Raw genomic sequence first — 14,429 nt, 5'->3', positions numbered from 1 at the left:
TTTAAGTACTGAAGTGTAAAGTACTAAAATATTCACTGACAAAGAGCAAGAGACCATGCTTGCATGACTTTGACTACTCATGTGAGAAAAAGGTTTCCTTGAGTTTCACTCCCTTTGCCAATTTATATTTCTTCAACTGGAGCTGCCCACCCTGCGCTAGCTGTTAGCACAGTTACATATAAACTGTGAATTTAAATCTCCTCATTCAGCTAAGGGAGTTGAACCTAAATTTTTGCAGTGACTACCCTAACTACTGTCTTCTTCATTAAAATAGGATCCTTCCTCTCCATTTCTTCTACTGCTTTTAGAAATACTCATAAGAAAACTTTTAAAATTAAGTCAAATGAAAAGCATAATTTGACAAAACTGTGTTTTTCAGTTTGTTTCTATTAGGAAGACTGTTCGTTATACCTCTCCATCCCCTTCCAAACTTCAGCTTGAACTGAACTTAGATCTCACTGGTTTCTGTCAGTCAAATGGGTTTTGGGCAAAGTGATACGTCCATTTATTTGTTTCCTAAGACTGGTCCTCGTAATCCAAGAGAATGTGGTAGATACTGTTCCAAATTGGCAATGACATTAAGAAACAGTAAAAACATGTGAACGACTGCAGAAATCCCATGAGAAGCTGCATGAGCAATTTCAGTTAGACAGGGGCAGATTTGAAGGGACGGTGATGTTATGCCTCAGCAAATTGTGGTGCTGAAGCCCCTGAATACTGCCCACAGAAATTATACGTTCTTTTCCATGAGAACTGTCCAGACTATCTGGGTGGCACCATTCCTTGCTTCTCTATTTTGATGTGTGAATATCTGAGATTACCTGCTGTTGCTCTCTCTTTACTGCGTAGTGGTGCTTTGTTTGCATCACTGTTGGTTCTTTGGTTTCCCTGGCGTAGGCAATCGGGTTGCACAGGCACATACGGGCAGTGAAACAACTGTGCTTGTGTTCAGTAAGCTAGCTGCTTTTTGACTCAATTTGTCGATCACTGAATTCATTGTTTCTCGATTGGCCATAGCATTTTGTTTCGGTGAGTTATATCCCTGTTACTGGCATAGATTACCAACCCTCTGAGGGAAAGAAAAGCATCGGCATTTATAGCTACTCTGATCCTCCATGGGCTCTGTTTCACGCATGGTTTAGGGAGGCTCTTTATGTTCTCTTTATTCTTTCCCAGATACATATAAAAGATTAGAGCGTCCTAAATTTGTCATATGGTTAAATCTAAAGGAGAATTGTTCACATAAATATCAGTATCAATCAGCATAACTCTTCCTCTGAAGAGATCAATGTCTGTAAAAGCAACATAGAAACCTGCATTCCTCATTTCTGAGGGGTTCCAGAGAGAGGTTCAGTTGATCTAAAAGCAATCTCTAAATCTTTCTCTGCTGGCTGCAGAAGAAGGTAGGCATATAACTTTAGAACTACTTCACTGCCTGCCTAAAAATTTCCATACATTTCACACCCAACTTAAACACATGAAATAGATGCGAATAATACCAAAAGTGCCAACAGTATAGCTTGAACACTGTCTTGTTTAGCTATCAAGATTTCTAAAACCAGCATCATGAATACATACACACTTAAGCACCATTTGCAATCCGTGTTTGTTACATTTTACATACTGTGTATTCCATGTTAACATTTGTTTCTATTCCTTGTAAAATTGTTAAATATTTAATGATATGTATGTAAGTGATATGATACTGTGTGTTATATAACATCAATAAGATACAAAATTAAAAAAAAAAGAATCTATACACTAAAAAGGTCTATAAAGAAGTTTAAAATCACTTTGTTGCCACTATACAATTAATATTATTTGCAATAATGCCAAGACATTTCTAACCAATACAGGTGTAAGCTGACATTCTTTAAAGGGATTTTTTTTCACATTACAGGATATTACAGACCCTACATCCTGGTATAAACTTCAGATGAAATGTACTATAGGCTTTATATCTGCAAAAGATTTGTTGTTGTTTTATTAGAGTTTAAGGATAAAGCACAAATGAGCAGTGGTTCCAAAAAATGTATATTGATTAGTTGGTTGGATTTACTGATTGGCACCTATTCTGAAATCAATACACAGATTATTGTGCTTTTTAGTTACAGGTCAATATTTGATTAATCTAAAAGTTTTGAAATTACTCTTGTTCCTGGTTTAGACTAGTAGAGTATCTGTAAGCCATTTGGCTCTGAAACTGTATAATGTCATGTAGATACAGGGCTGGATGAAATTCCATCAACATTACACATTTAATTTTTGCCTAAATTTTAGGTATCTAACAAAGCATTCTTCCAGCTAAGTATTTAAGCTCTTTATACAGGCAACACAAAAAAATGAAGTCCTTGTGAATACCTCTGGAGGAAAACATAGTATATCTAGAGTGCCTGCCTTATATGACTAGGCTCTCCCTCTGGAGGCCTCCGTAGACCCCTCTTCTGTTTCTTGTGTTGTTTCTCTCCTTCGCCCTTACAGAGGAGACAGACACTTATTAGCATTTTAGGACTAAGGACCTAAGTTTATGTACAAAAATTGAAAAAGTCAGTGTTAGCTAACACCTACACTGATGATTTCTGATATATTTCCTCTGAAGTTATTTCCTATCCTCATAAAGATAAGTGTTGAGTACTTTCAATATTACCATGTGGCAATAATTGGTAAATGCCTCTATTTTAAGTGGAGACAAAAATAAAATTTGGGGGGCATTCCATCTTGTAAGAATGTGATGGAAGGAAACCATAAGCAGATTTGTCATTATTTGGGCATAGATTTCACAGACTTTAAGGCCAGAGAGGAGAAATGGATCATTCAGTTGGATTTTCTATATGTTGAAAACCATTTGATTTTACTGTTATCTCTCTTCTTTTCCCCAATAATGTGGGTTTGGTTACAACAAATATTTATCTTCCCATTCTTGCTCTAGAGGATAGTCTTAATGGCCGTGAATTAACAGAGACAGAGTGTGGACATAAATGTACATGGTGGCATGTGGCTTTTGTGCTCCACTAACCTCCCAAACAAGCCTTGCCTTGACAATACATCTGTGAAACACACTCTTGAAGTTTTTGTGCCCACAATTCTCTAAAAGAGGATTTAGTCATTGCCCTAAACTACTGAAAATTTAAGTTTCAATAATGCCCTAAACTAATGAAAATTTAAGTTTCAATAATTTAAACTTAAGTAATCTCTGCAGTCACATCATTTCACTTCATAAAGACATATTGAACTCTGTATTTGACCGTAAGTATTTCCTGCAAAACAGAGCAGCCTTGGGAAGAGGGACTGGACACAAAGGAATATGTCCAGTGATGTGATGGTGCAGTATTTTCAGGGGAGTTATTTCAATATTGTCTACACAAAGGAATAAATTGCATCTGGAACATTTGTATGTAAGGTAAGCCCATATGGGGTATGCACTCATACTTTTCTAATCACAACAGCACACCAGACTTGACAACTATTCCCTGCTTTTCTCTGTCCTATATTCTGTAGACAACCCACGTGCAGTCTTGCAACCAAAACGTGAACTAAGGCAGCACATTCCTTTCTTCAGGGAGAGTTTGGTCTAGACACAGATTGCCCTGGGCACACAGAAAGGTCCACTTTTATATGTACTTGGCTTGTATGATAACACTATTTCTATGCTAACGTGCAGACTTCTTTAAGCATTGCCTTACTGAGGTAATACCTATCCTTAATAGAATAGTGAGCTCCCAGGATATTATTAATTCATTGTGATGAAAGGTAACTTTTTATCAAACCACAGTGATACTATCAATACAAGAAAGTAAGCCTCTTGATTTTTGCCAGGGTAAATAGCTGAGGTTTAATTTGTTAATTTTCACTATATATGTAAAAGATATTTAGAGGACCCCTGAAAGGTGTCCTCAAAACAATTTGAGTTCAGTTTTTCAAGCTAAGTGCATACTGTTGAAGATAGATGTCTGGAAGAGGAGGATAAAACTATAAGACGTGTACTCATCAAGCAAAGTGTAAGTTAGACCACTAAAATCCAAACTAAAAAAAAGAATTATTAATGTATATGATCAGAGTTGAAAACTTCCACCATGCTTTTATTATTTTTGAATAGAGAAAAAAAAGTCCATTAAAAACAGAGAATTCATTGTGATCCTGACAAATCTTGCATTTAGGCAATATCTCTGGAAGCATGTGCTCATAGGTGCTTACAGGGCTCCCCCATCACCACAATCGATGTGTGCCTTGCAAACACTAATAAGCACTGAAATTATTCTCCCTAAGTTATAGGGTCTATGAACTGTCTCCATCATTTTTTGTCACTACCCCCTCCCTAGATTTTTTTTGCCGGTTAAATATTTTTTAACCTACATTTTCCTTTTCTTCTCTACCCCAACAATGAGTCTTGAATCCGTGTTCAAGGTTTCCTTAAATAATCTGGGATTCAAACTAAAAAGTCTATTCCAGTCTCCTCACAAACTGACCTCACAAAATGCTAAAGCAAAAATGAACTCATTAGCATTCAGAACCACTGCAGATGAACAAAGTAGGAACATTACAGAAAATAAAGGGAAAGATATTAGAAGAAGAACATTGTGGGGAGAGGAAGGAGGAAGATAATTTCTTAAGTGGCCTGGAGAGAAGAAATAGTTGAAGGAGGCCACTCTGTATCAGTACATCTTTGCAATGATCCTTCGGTTGGCAGGCAGAATGAGATTGCCTGTAAAATATTTTCATTTTAGCTTGAATGCATGGAGTCATTGAGAAGCATATTTAAACAGGATGAAAAGCATACACAACAATGCACAAATCTGATGCCGTCATCTTAATGGACTCACAATGAACCAGCAGGATTTTCTTCGGCATAACATTCACAAAGTATGTTTTGAATGTGTTTTTATTCTTTTTCATAATGGTGATCTTTCTACCTCTTCCTTAACTAAACAATATAGCAGCCTTTCACTTAAGTGATTTATTATAACAGTCCCCATCATTAAAATAGTTCAGCAGCTCTACTTGTCATAGCACTGGGATATTCTAAAGAAGGTCTAGGACAGCACAAAAAGTCTCGATCTTCGCTATTTGACTGGGAAAGAAAAGAGTGTAAAAAGTGAAGCAGCACAATTAATACCTCATGGCACGAAATGGCTAGCTTGATTAATGACTAATGACTAATTTCTGTTGTTTGGCCAAGAAAACATTGCAGGAATATACTGTACACAAAGTATTCCACCCCAGCTAAGTTAGGGATTAAAGTCATTTTAAAAATAAAACAGACTAGTCGCTAAGATATTCATCAAAGAAGTGATAGGAAGCCTGCATTCCATATTCCTGCTCTCAGAATTATTTTTAATTTTATCCAATGACTGCCTAATATAAAATGTATAAACAGTGCTGGGAACAGTTACCAGAGTTCAGGACTCTCACTGAGGTGAATGACCTAAATGCTATATTAGGCCATTTGAAGAGGGTTGGATTTTTTTTTCTTTTTTTTTTGCTTCTTTCCATTTTGTTCCTATGAATCTTACTTTTGTTGCTGGTCAGGAGGTCCAGTTTCAATGGGAGGAGTGGAAATTGGCACACTGAAGCCATCTGGTGATTAAGACTTTGGGGGGATGCAAATTATATGCATTTGAATCCCTTAAGTTGAAGGTAAGATAGGAGTCTAAGGCACAGTCTTCGGGCAACTGTGTAATAAGTGATATAGGTAGTGGGCATCACTGATTCCTCTTACTTTGATTTGAATGAATATGACTCTGGCTGCTGTAATTTATTTGTTCAATATTTTTAGTTACATCTATTGTAATAAAGCAAACAGGCCAGAGCCTGTCCTTCCAACCTGTTGGCAAGTGATGCAGCAGGACCTATGTCCATATGGCTAGATTCTCTTCCCCTCCTAAAACAGGGTAATTTCATCCACATACTACCTGTCAGGAACATGCTGGGGGTTGTATAATCTACAGCACGATGCCTAAATAGTGTTCATTTTTAACAATTATTGCATGCTCATGCCCTGGCTCCGCTTGCTTTAGTAGAAAAGTGTGTGTTATCATGATCTAAACATGCCTTCTGTGTCTGACCCTTTAAAGGACTGTAAAATTGTTTCACCTAGATTTTAGCTTCTGGTGGGTTTTAGATGGGACCAACCACCTAAACATGTGGATGCTAATACAATCATTGAGTCAAATTGAAGCGGTCAGTTTAGTCTTCTTTTATATCGGGAAGGCAATGAGTAGTAGGTATTTCTTTTTTTTAGGTAGCAATTCTGGATTCAGCTGGTTAAACTGATGCAAGTTTTGTTTATGTGCCTAAAGCCTTCTTCATGTCTGGCATGTGGACAAATACATCATTAGAACTGCATTTTCATAGTAACCCTGGCTTAGCAATATATGAATTTTATGCTCTTGTTAGAAAATGATTAATAGATTGTTTTCTAAGAAACGATGAGTACCTGTTGGGTAGAGGGAAAACAGAGGGCCAGATTGCTCAAAACTCTAAGTAAAATAAGCCAAAATGTCTTTCAAAGTCAGTAGCATGGCTATTTTTACTTTATATTATTTATTTCCAAGCATATCTACCCTTTCATAAAACTGAAGATTTTTGCTGGACTTGAACCAAATATATATATATATATATATATATGTATATATATTTTTAAAGACCCTCTCAGGGCAGATGTTTTCTTTACTCCCACAGGAAAACCCCCAAGGGACAATGTGCATTTTCTCTCTTGGGGCCAATTATGTAAAGGGCATCTACTGTGTGTCTCAGAGGCTACAACTGGCAGTTGCCAAGCTTGCTCACACATTCAGAAGAAGCTCTGCACATGGGTTTGGGTTAATTTTCAGTACTCATGAGCTCACTAATTCAAAGAGGGGCTAACTGAGTCACTGTTAAAGTCCCTAGCCCTTCATGTACAGCAGATTGCCTTTGCACTTCTGGAATAGGCATCTTAAGCCTCTTTAACACATGATATACATTAATAAATATGTGTGGTACTTTGTCAGAGCTGAAAGGGATATAAGAAAATGGATCAGCATGAGAAAGGAGTTTGGGAGAAAAAGATCCAATGAAGTTCTGTACTGATTCTGTCTCTTTGGAGTAAATATAGCTGTCATCCTCTGTCCAGTTGAAAATAAGCATTTAAAAACCCAGCTGGCAATTATTTCTCAGCATATTATTTATAGCACAAGGGGATTTTCTTTTTAAAGCACTGCTACTCTTTTTGAAAAACATTTTATTACATTTGTGTACTAGTTTTTGAAAAATCGTAGGAAAGCACCATGTTTGCTAATTAGAAAGCAGTTAAAGAGACATTAATGAAACTCCTACATTGGTCCTTTATGCTGAGAATATTGATGAGATTTTTTTCCTAAGCAGACATAGTTCTCAGATGGATTCATTAGCTGGTCTCTAACATGCACAATCCAGTTAATAAGCCAAACATACATGCCATTTATTCAGCTATTTGATCATGTGATACTTACTCATTTGGGAAAAAGGCTGCCTATTAAATATGGTTATTATTCGAACTGAAAAAGGTATATATTTTTAATAGAGATGGAAGTTAATCATTGGAAGAGATTGTCAGTTTGTTTCATAAATTCTCCATCACTTCATAAATTCTCCACCACTTGACTTCTTTTAAATAAAGACGGAATAAATCTTTAAGATATGTGCTTAAGGTCAAACTCAATATATCAAATATTTGGGAAAACACACAGTTTCTTATTGCTGTGCAGAATGTCAAGCTACATGATCATAATGGTCCCTTTAGCCCTTTACATTTTCAAAGAAATGGCATATAACATGATGAGTGATACTGTACAACTAACAAATCTTGAGTGTATTGTGACAAATGCAATTGAAAATCCAAAGCTGGCTTGCTGGGTCAAACTTTAGCTGCTGTAAATGATCACAGCTGAATATATGGAAGCAAACTAAATTTCACCTGCTAAGAAATTGTCTCTTTTTTCACCTCATTTGTGGTTATGTTGTGATTATTTTTCATCATAGGAACAAATAAATCAGATGTACTATTCAGATTTATGATTAGTAGTTAACACATATACATCAAATTTTGTGCTCACTGCAATAAACCTGGAAATATGTATTGTTTTAATGAATATGGTATATGGTTCTGTGGCTTTACCGTGGCTTATTTACAATGGAGTTTGTTCCACAACGTTCCACATTCATCTAGAAATGCAATGGTTCCGGTAGAGGGCATTTCAACAATATTACAATGCTATAGCCTGTGCTATATCCATGAAGAGGATCCCTCTGGTCCTCAGTCCTCTCTGGTTGTCCAGGGAGGTTGTAGAGCCTCCACTCTTGGAGATATTCAAAACCAACTGGACACAGCCCTGGGCAACCTGCTCTAGGTGACCTGCTTGAGCAGGGGTCTTGGTCTAGATGAGGTTCCTCTCCAGATGTTCCTTCCAACCTCAGCCATTCTGTAAGTCTGAGACACAGCTGTTCTGCAAAGCAGAAGAAAGACGTTAAAAGGAAATGTAAAGCCTATAGAGCTGGGCTCTGGAAAAGGGAGAAGGGGTTAAAGAAAGCTGTTCAGGCTTTCAAGGAAAGATGAAGAGATATCAAGCAGTCAGATTGTTAGAGGCACCTGAATCTGGCAGCCTAATGGACAAGAGGCTGCTGTGGCCCCGTATCCCCAGGTCCAGCCATACCAGCACCCACATAAACGCATATGGCACCCATACAAACATGAACAGTGCAGACAGCCTGATCCTGTTCCCTTTCTCTGGCTGATCAGGATGGAAGTCCACTGGTATATGCACATGTACATACAGACAAGACAGACCCCGCCAGTAGCTGACTGTAAACTTTCAGCGTATCCAGTAGCCGGTCCTCACTTGCTTTTAGCGGGACATATGAGTCCCCAAGGCCCGTAGCCCTACTCAAGTTGCTGGGACTCAGAGGTCTTCTCATTATATGCATGCAGATACAAACAGATCTCTTCAGTAGCTGGTCCAGACCTGTGATCTCCCAAGCAGCCAGCTCTCAGACTCCCTGGTCTGCCCGGTATCTGGGCCCCAGTAGCTCTCCAGTCGCTGGATCCCAGACCTCTCATCTTACTCATCAGCTACTCTGTCTTGAAGTTTGCTAGCAAATTATACAAACACACACACTCACACATGCAGGCCTGGTTCCCTAGGAACATACACTCCAGTCTCTGTAATTGCTGGCACCTAGACCTATGGGCATCTGTGATCTGTGGCCCCATCTCCAGTTGCTGGCACTTAGACCTCTCAACAGACATACACATCACACAGAGAGGATCATGAGATCACATGGAAATAAGAAGATAGGACAGACTGCAGCGATCGGGCACAGGGCAGACCAGATAAGCATACTGACCAGAAACCCCTTTGCATTCAACCAGCTCCTTTAATCTCTTTCCGCTCTGTTTTCTTGTGCTTGTTCCTGCCCAATCCACTTTTACCCCCAGTTTTCCTTGCCTTTGGTCCTTCTCCTACACATCCTGTAATCTTGTCTTGCATATTCCCACAATTCCCCTAAAATATAATACATTTCATGCTGCCCCCAAAAGCCCTTTCCCTGCATCCCATAATGAATCCTATACCTCTACAGGCAGCAACCCCCTTCATTCTGCAAGTCGTTCTTGGAAAGGAGTGTCTTTGGTTGAGCCACCTTGTTGGGTTTCACACCAGGTATGATGCTCTAAGCCTTCTCCTTGGATAGCCCTAGGAGTATCCCATTCATTATGCCCCATTTGCACTGGCATTATTCTTCTGAGCCCTGCCAGGCCGTTGCATTGGTGATGACTAACCTTTAACCACACAACTTAACACTGAACAGACTGTTTCTACCAGTCTTACCCTGGCATTGAGGAACTCACCTACCTGCGGGGAAAAATAAACTGTAGAAAAGGGGAGTTGCGTATCTAGAGGACTTCTTTTTCTTTTACCCTTTTATGCTTTATGTTTTTGAGCAAATGGAGACCTACTTCTTGACATCAGAGAAGGTCTTCCACTTTACATAATATAATTATTATTATGAAAATAATTATTCACTGAAACAGAGAATGAGAATGTTAGGGCATCTAGCTTGGAGTCCCAGATTCCAGTCCCTGTTTCAATGAGTACATAATTATGCATACAAAGAAAGATTCATAACAACACACCTCAGGACCAGTGCTCATGGCGTGCCCAAGTAGATAGAAATCAGAAATAACAAGACTTTATTCTTGTGCTCCCTGGTAGGCCACCTGGATGCTCAACCTGCTGTGCTTCTAAGTATAAATGGCACTCTGCTACCACCTTGCTATCTGTTGCGCAAGATGAAATGTGAATCATTGATGGTTTTTTTCTTGTAATGTGTTAACTGGGGTAGATATTTTTAGTTTATAAATTCTACTAGAAGTTTCAAAATAGCTCTCAGGGCTGTCAGTACTCAAATGGATCAGTGCATGGTCAAGGGAAGATACCAATAAGAACTATAACTCTCTTAAAAGCCAGTAATACTTAAATGTTTGGTGTAGACAAAGGACAGGTGCTTAATGCAGTCCTAGAATGAGTAAATCAAGTGATTCCATCTAGTCAGGCCCACCCAAAGCTGTTTGTGTTGTGGTAAATAGCATTAATGAATCAACAAAAATTGGAAACATTGATTAATCACAATGTTGTGAAAAAGAAGCTATTTTTATACCAAAAACATAGTGAAACCTGGGAATATTCATGCAGAAATTAATGCAATATAGACTAAAGATACCTGAGATAGCTTTAAACTTTTTGCTTTGGTTCCAGCAGCTGTCTAAAAGCTTTAGGCTGCTCCCCCTAAAGACTAGCCCTATGAAGCGTAAAACCTGAAACGTTGTACAGAAAGTCTTCATCTTCCGTGCAAGTTGATTTATCTGTGTTTCCACTTGAAGACACCATAACACACATATGCCCTTTTTTTTCTGTTTAGCTCGATCGAACAAAGTCTGAACAATTGAAAACTGCACAGATCAAGGAAAGCAGCATGGTTAAAAATATCACAAGTCCTGAAAACACACATGTTTGACTGTGCAAGGCGTGACTTCAAAGCCTGTCTGGTGAATCAGCTCAGTTCTTAAGGTTACTGAACTCTGTTAGTTCTATTTCTTAAGTATTAACTGAAGGTAAAAAGTGTGCCATGCTTAGTTTCAGAACTTCTTTCAGTAGAAAGATGGAAATTAAATCCTGGGCACAAGATTAAGCCAGTAAAAGTTGGTGTTTAATGGGTTCAAGGTTTCACCCATGGATTCCTTGCTAATTTCAAATGTTGCAAATGCTGATTGCCTAACTTAATGATGCTTACTCTTTAAAGAATGCACTAAAGATTTGCTTTCTAAAGATTTTGCTGCTTTAAGAAATAATGTGACTAAAAAAAAAAAAGAAAAATCCAGCATTCTTTTCTTTTCTTTTATTAGTGTTTCCCTGTGGAGGTAAAGTGGCCATCACTTTTGTGTTTTGACCTGCACAGCTGTAATGAGATGTTTGCACTATTAGATATGTCTATCAGATGTCCAGATCTCCCTTCTGATACAAGCTAATGGCCAGATAGTACCATTGATTACTAAGCAGAATTGCCCATTGATTTCACTAGACTGTATGTTAGAAAATCAATAAAATAATGTGGCCTAAATGTCACTGAAAAAAATCTACAGCCCATTTTATTTGGAATATAACTGACCCTGCAGGGCAAACTCCATGGTGTTGTCTGCGTCAGAGTACTTTATATGCTTTCGCATTGTGAACTGACTGAATGTGGAATCCATTAGCATCCAGGTGTGGAAAATAATGTAACAACACACACAGGGGATCTAATTTGCTGTCTCTTTGTGACTGTGTCATCAATTACACTAGTGTAAAGTGGGTATGAAATGCTACTATCCTGGTCTGGTAATTTTTTCCCCCATTCTCACTGGTACAAATGACTTCAGGATGTGTAGAGCAAGGGTTAACTTAGAAAGTCTATTTAAAGCTTTATGCTATTTCTATGTTAGTTTTAAAAAGGAGATAGCATTTTCTTAACATGCTTCTGCTGTATCATTCCTGATACCATGTACTAGCTGTTAGACCAAGATCAGCTCCAAAGCATCTGCCTTTCCCACAATATCATGTGATATTAGCATTATTCAACGCCTCAGGAGAAAGGATGGTCCAGCATTGAGGATGTTAGTCCTCTCATTTACATAACCCAAGTTCAGGTCCCTGTTCTTACTATTTGTGCTATGTCACTAACACCACACAAAACAATATGCTATACAAGCACTTGACTAGCTCTATTTGCATCCGTGGTTTGATGTTGGCAGGATGTGACTTTGACTCCTGGAAGCTGCATGACTTCTAGCCCATGTAATAATTATCCATAGATCTTACCACTTATCACTATAGTCTTTTCTGTTTCAAGGCTAGCTTGAGTATCACTGCATGGCCCAACACCATCTCAGCAGTCTGTCTGAGCTTCACTTTCCCATCTGTGAAATGGAGCTAATAATACTTTACTGTCTCACAGTGATACTAGAAGCAAAAAGGCATTGAAGATTGTGAGATAGTCATATACCAAGATAATAAGGGCATTGGAAATCCTTGGAATGTTTAGTTATGTCAATTAGTTTTATTAATTTGATATATCACTTTGTTTCAATAAAAAATACAGACAGTCTTCACCTTTTTCCATGCAGAGTTTAGTTTGGCTCTATGAAGACGTCTAATTGTGTTCTTCTCTTGTGTTTTTGCTGATGAATGAATGAGTCTGAGTGGTGCTGTTTTCAGGGCCTGAACTATGATTATCTGCCAACATTTTTTTTTTCTTTTGCCAGGCTGACCTAGCTTTTACAATCCAAACTTGGGCTCTATCCCAAAGGCTGCAGTCTGACATTGATTTTTTAATTTTACTAAAAGAATGCTATTTTCTTGCAACAAGAAGATGCTGTGCCGACATGGGGTAGCAGTCAATCAAGTTACAGTCTTCTCTTTGCATCTCCAGTAGCACTGCCAAGGCAGAATTTAGTGGACTGAAGGCCTAGAGACAAAGGCTGGCAGCCAGACTTTGTACCTGCCAAAAGCAAAAGATAAGGCAGAGTGTGATCTACCTTCCTTATGCTGTTTTTTCCACTCTCCCAGGTAGAAAGGCTAAGTGACTTTGAGAGATCAGGAACAGAAAGAGAGATTCGATGTTACTCACAAAGTTACCAATAGCATATGAAAACCCAATGCCCTGGATCTAACAGCCTGCTAGGAATTAAAACCGTGGAGTTATTCCTATCTTTCAGAAAGCCCTCAGCATTCACTATGGATTTCTTTGTTCTGTTTGACCCTAAATTCTCATGGATTCATTCTTGTCTTACCAGAAACAGTTGGCAGAGCAGAGAAGTCAAACATGGTCTTCCAAGAGAAAACAGCTTAAGACAAAAGTAAAGATGTTAGAAGTAGAGGCAGGGAGAATAATAATTACAAAATCCTAAAGAGGAAGTGAAATGAGGTGATGACAGTGGGGAAGAGGTGTTGAGTAGAGAGAATGGTAGCAGAACATGTACATAAAACTCCCTGCTGCCGGGGTTCAAGTTGGAGGGGGTGTGATACCCTGCGTCATGCTCAGCAGAGTGAGAAGAGACAGCCATTTAACCACGGGGATTTGGCAGTCTGCAGACTACATCTGCTATGGTCCTGTTGTGCACAATTTCAATTAGTTTATAAAACTGTCCTTTGCCTTCACTCAAAGAGTAGTCAACAGCAACGCAGTACTGAAGATACTACCACAGCATATGATGAGATTTATTCATTGCAGTCAGTAAATACCTAAGGTGATGTACAGCTCCACACTTTGATGCTACTAATTAATCAGTGAGTCATTTAAAAATTAGCCCCTAGCAAAGTATTTAAAATGTCTGTATCAATGTTGGAGACTTCTTCAGATTCAGTCTCAGACAATGAATAAGTAAACTTAGCCTTAGGCTCAAAAAAGCAACATATTTTCTTAATATTATAGTCATTACTTGATGATAATTGCTTTGTACAATCCTAAATGAGTAGGACTTGTGATGGTTCCTTCTGGGCTGTCATATTTAAATCATCATGTTAGACTTCTAGGAAAGAGCAGGTCTCCATAAATGCATGATTATGGCAAATACCTGTTCTGCTGGTAGTATTAGTGGAACTGCTTCTTCATCACATTAGGGCGTTATATTAGGATATTTAGAATGATACCAGGAGCTCCTGGGTGTGTGATATCATTCCAAACTGGCCACTCTGTGGTGCTGAAGAGCTTTCCAGTCTGAAGAAAGCATCCACATAATGCCTTTCAAATGGAAAACATTGCTTTTTTTTGTTATCCTTGCCCATTCTGAGGAATCTCATGAGAGATTGTACCAGATTTAGCCCTACAGCAAAATCAACGAGAAACATTACTGAGTTGCCCCCAGAAATGTCAAAGCATTT

This window comes from Dromaius novaehollandiae, chromosome 1 (assembly GCF_036370855.1).
Source record: "Dromaius novaehollandiae isolate bDroNov1 chromosome 1, bDroNov1.hap1, whole genome shotgun sequence".
Classification (NCBI taxonomy): Eukaryota; Metazoa; Chordata; class Aves; order Casuariiformes; family Dromaiidae; genus Dromaius; species Dromaius novaehollandiae.
The sequence above is the reverse complement of the archived record's forward strand: the minus strand, read 5'-3'. Positions refer to the sequence as shown.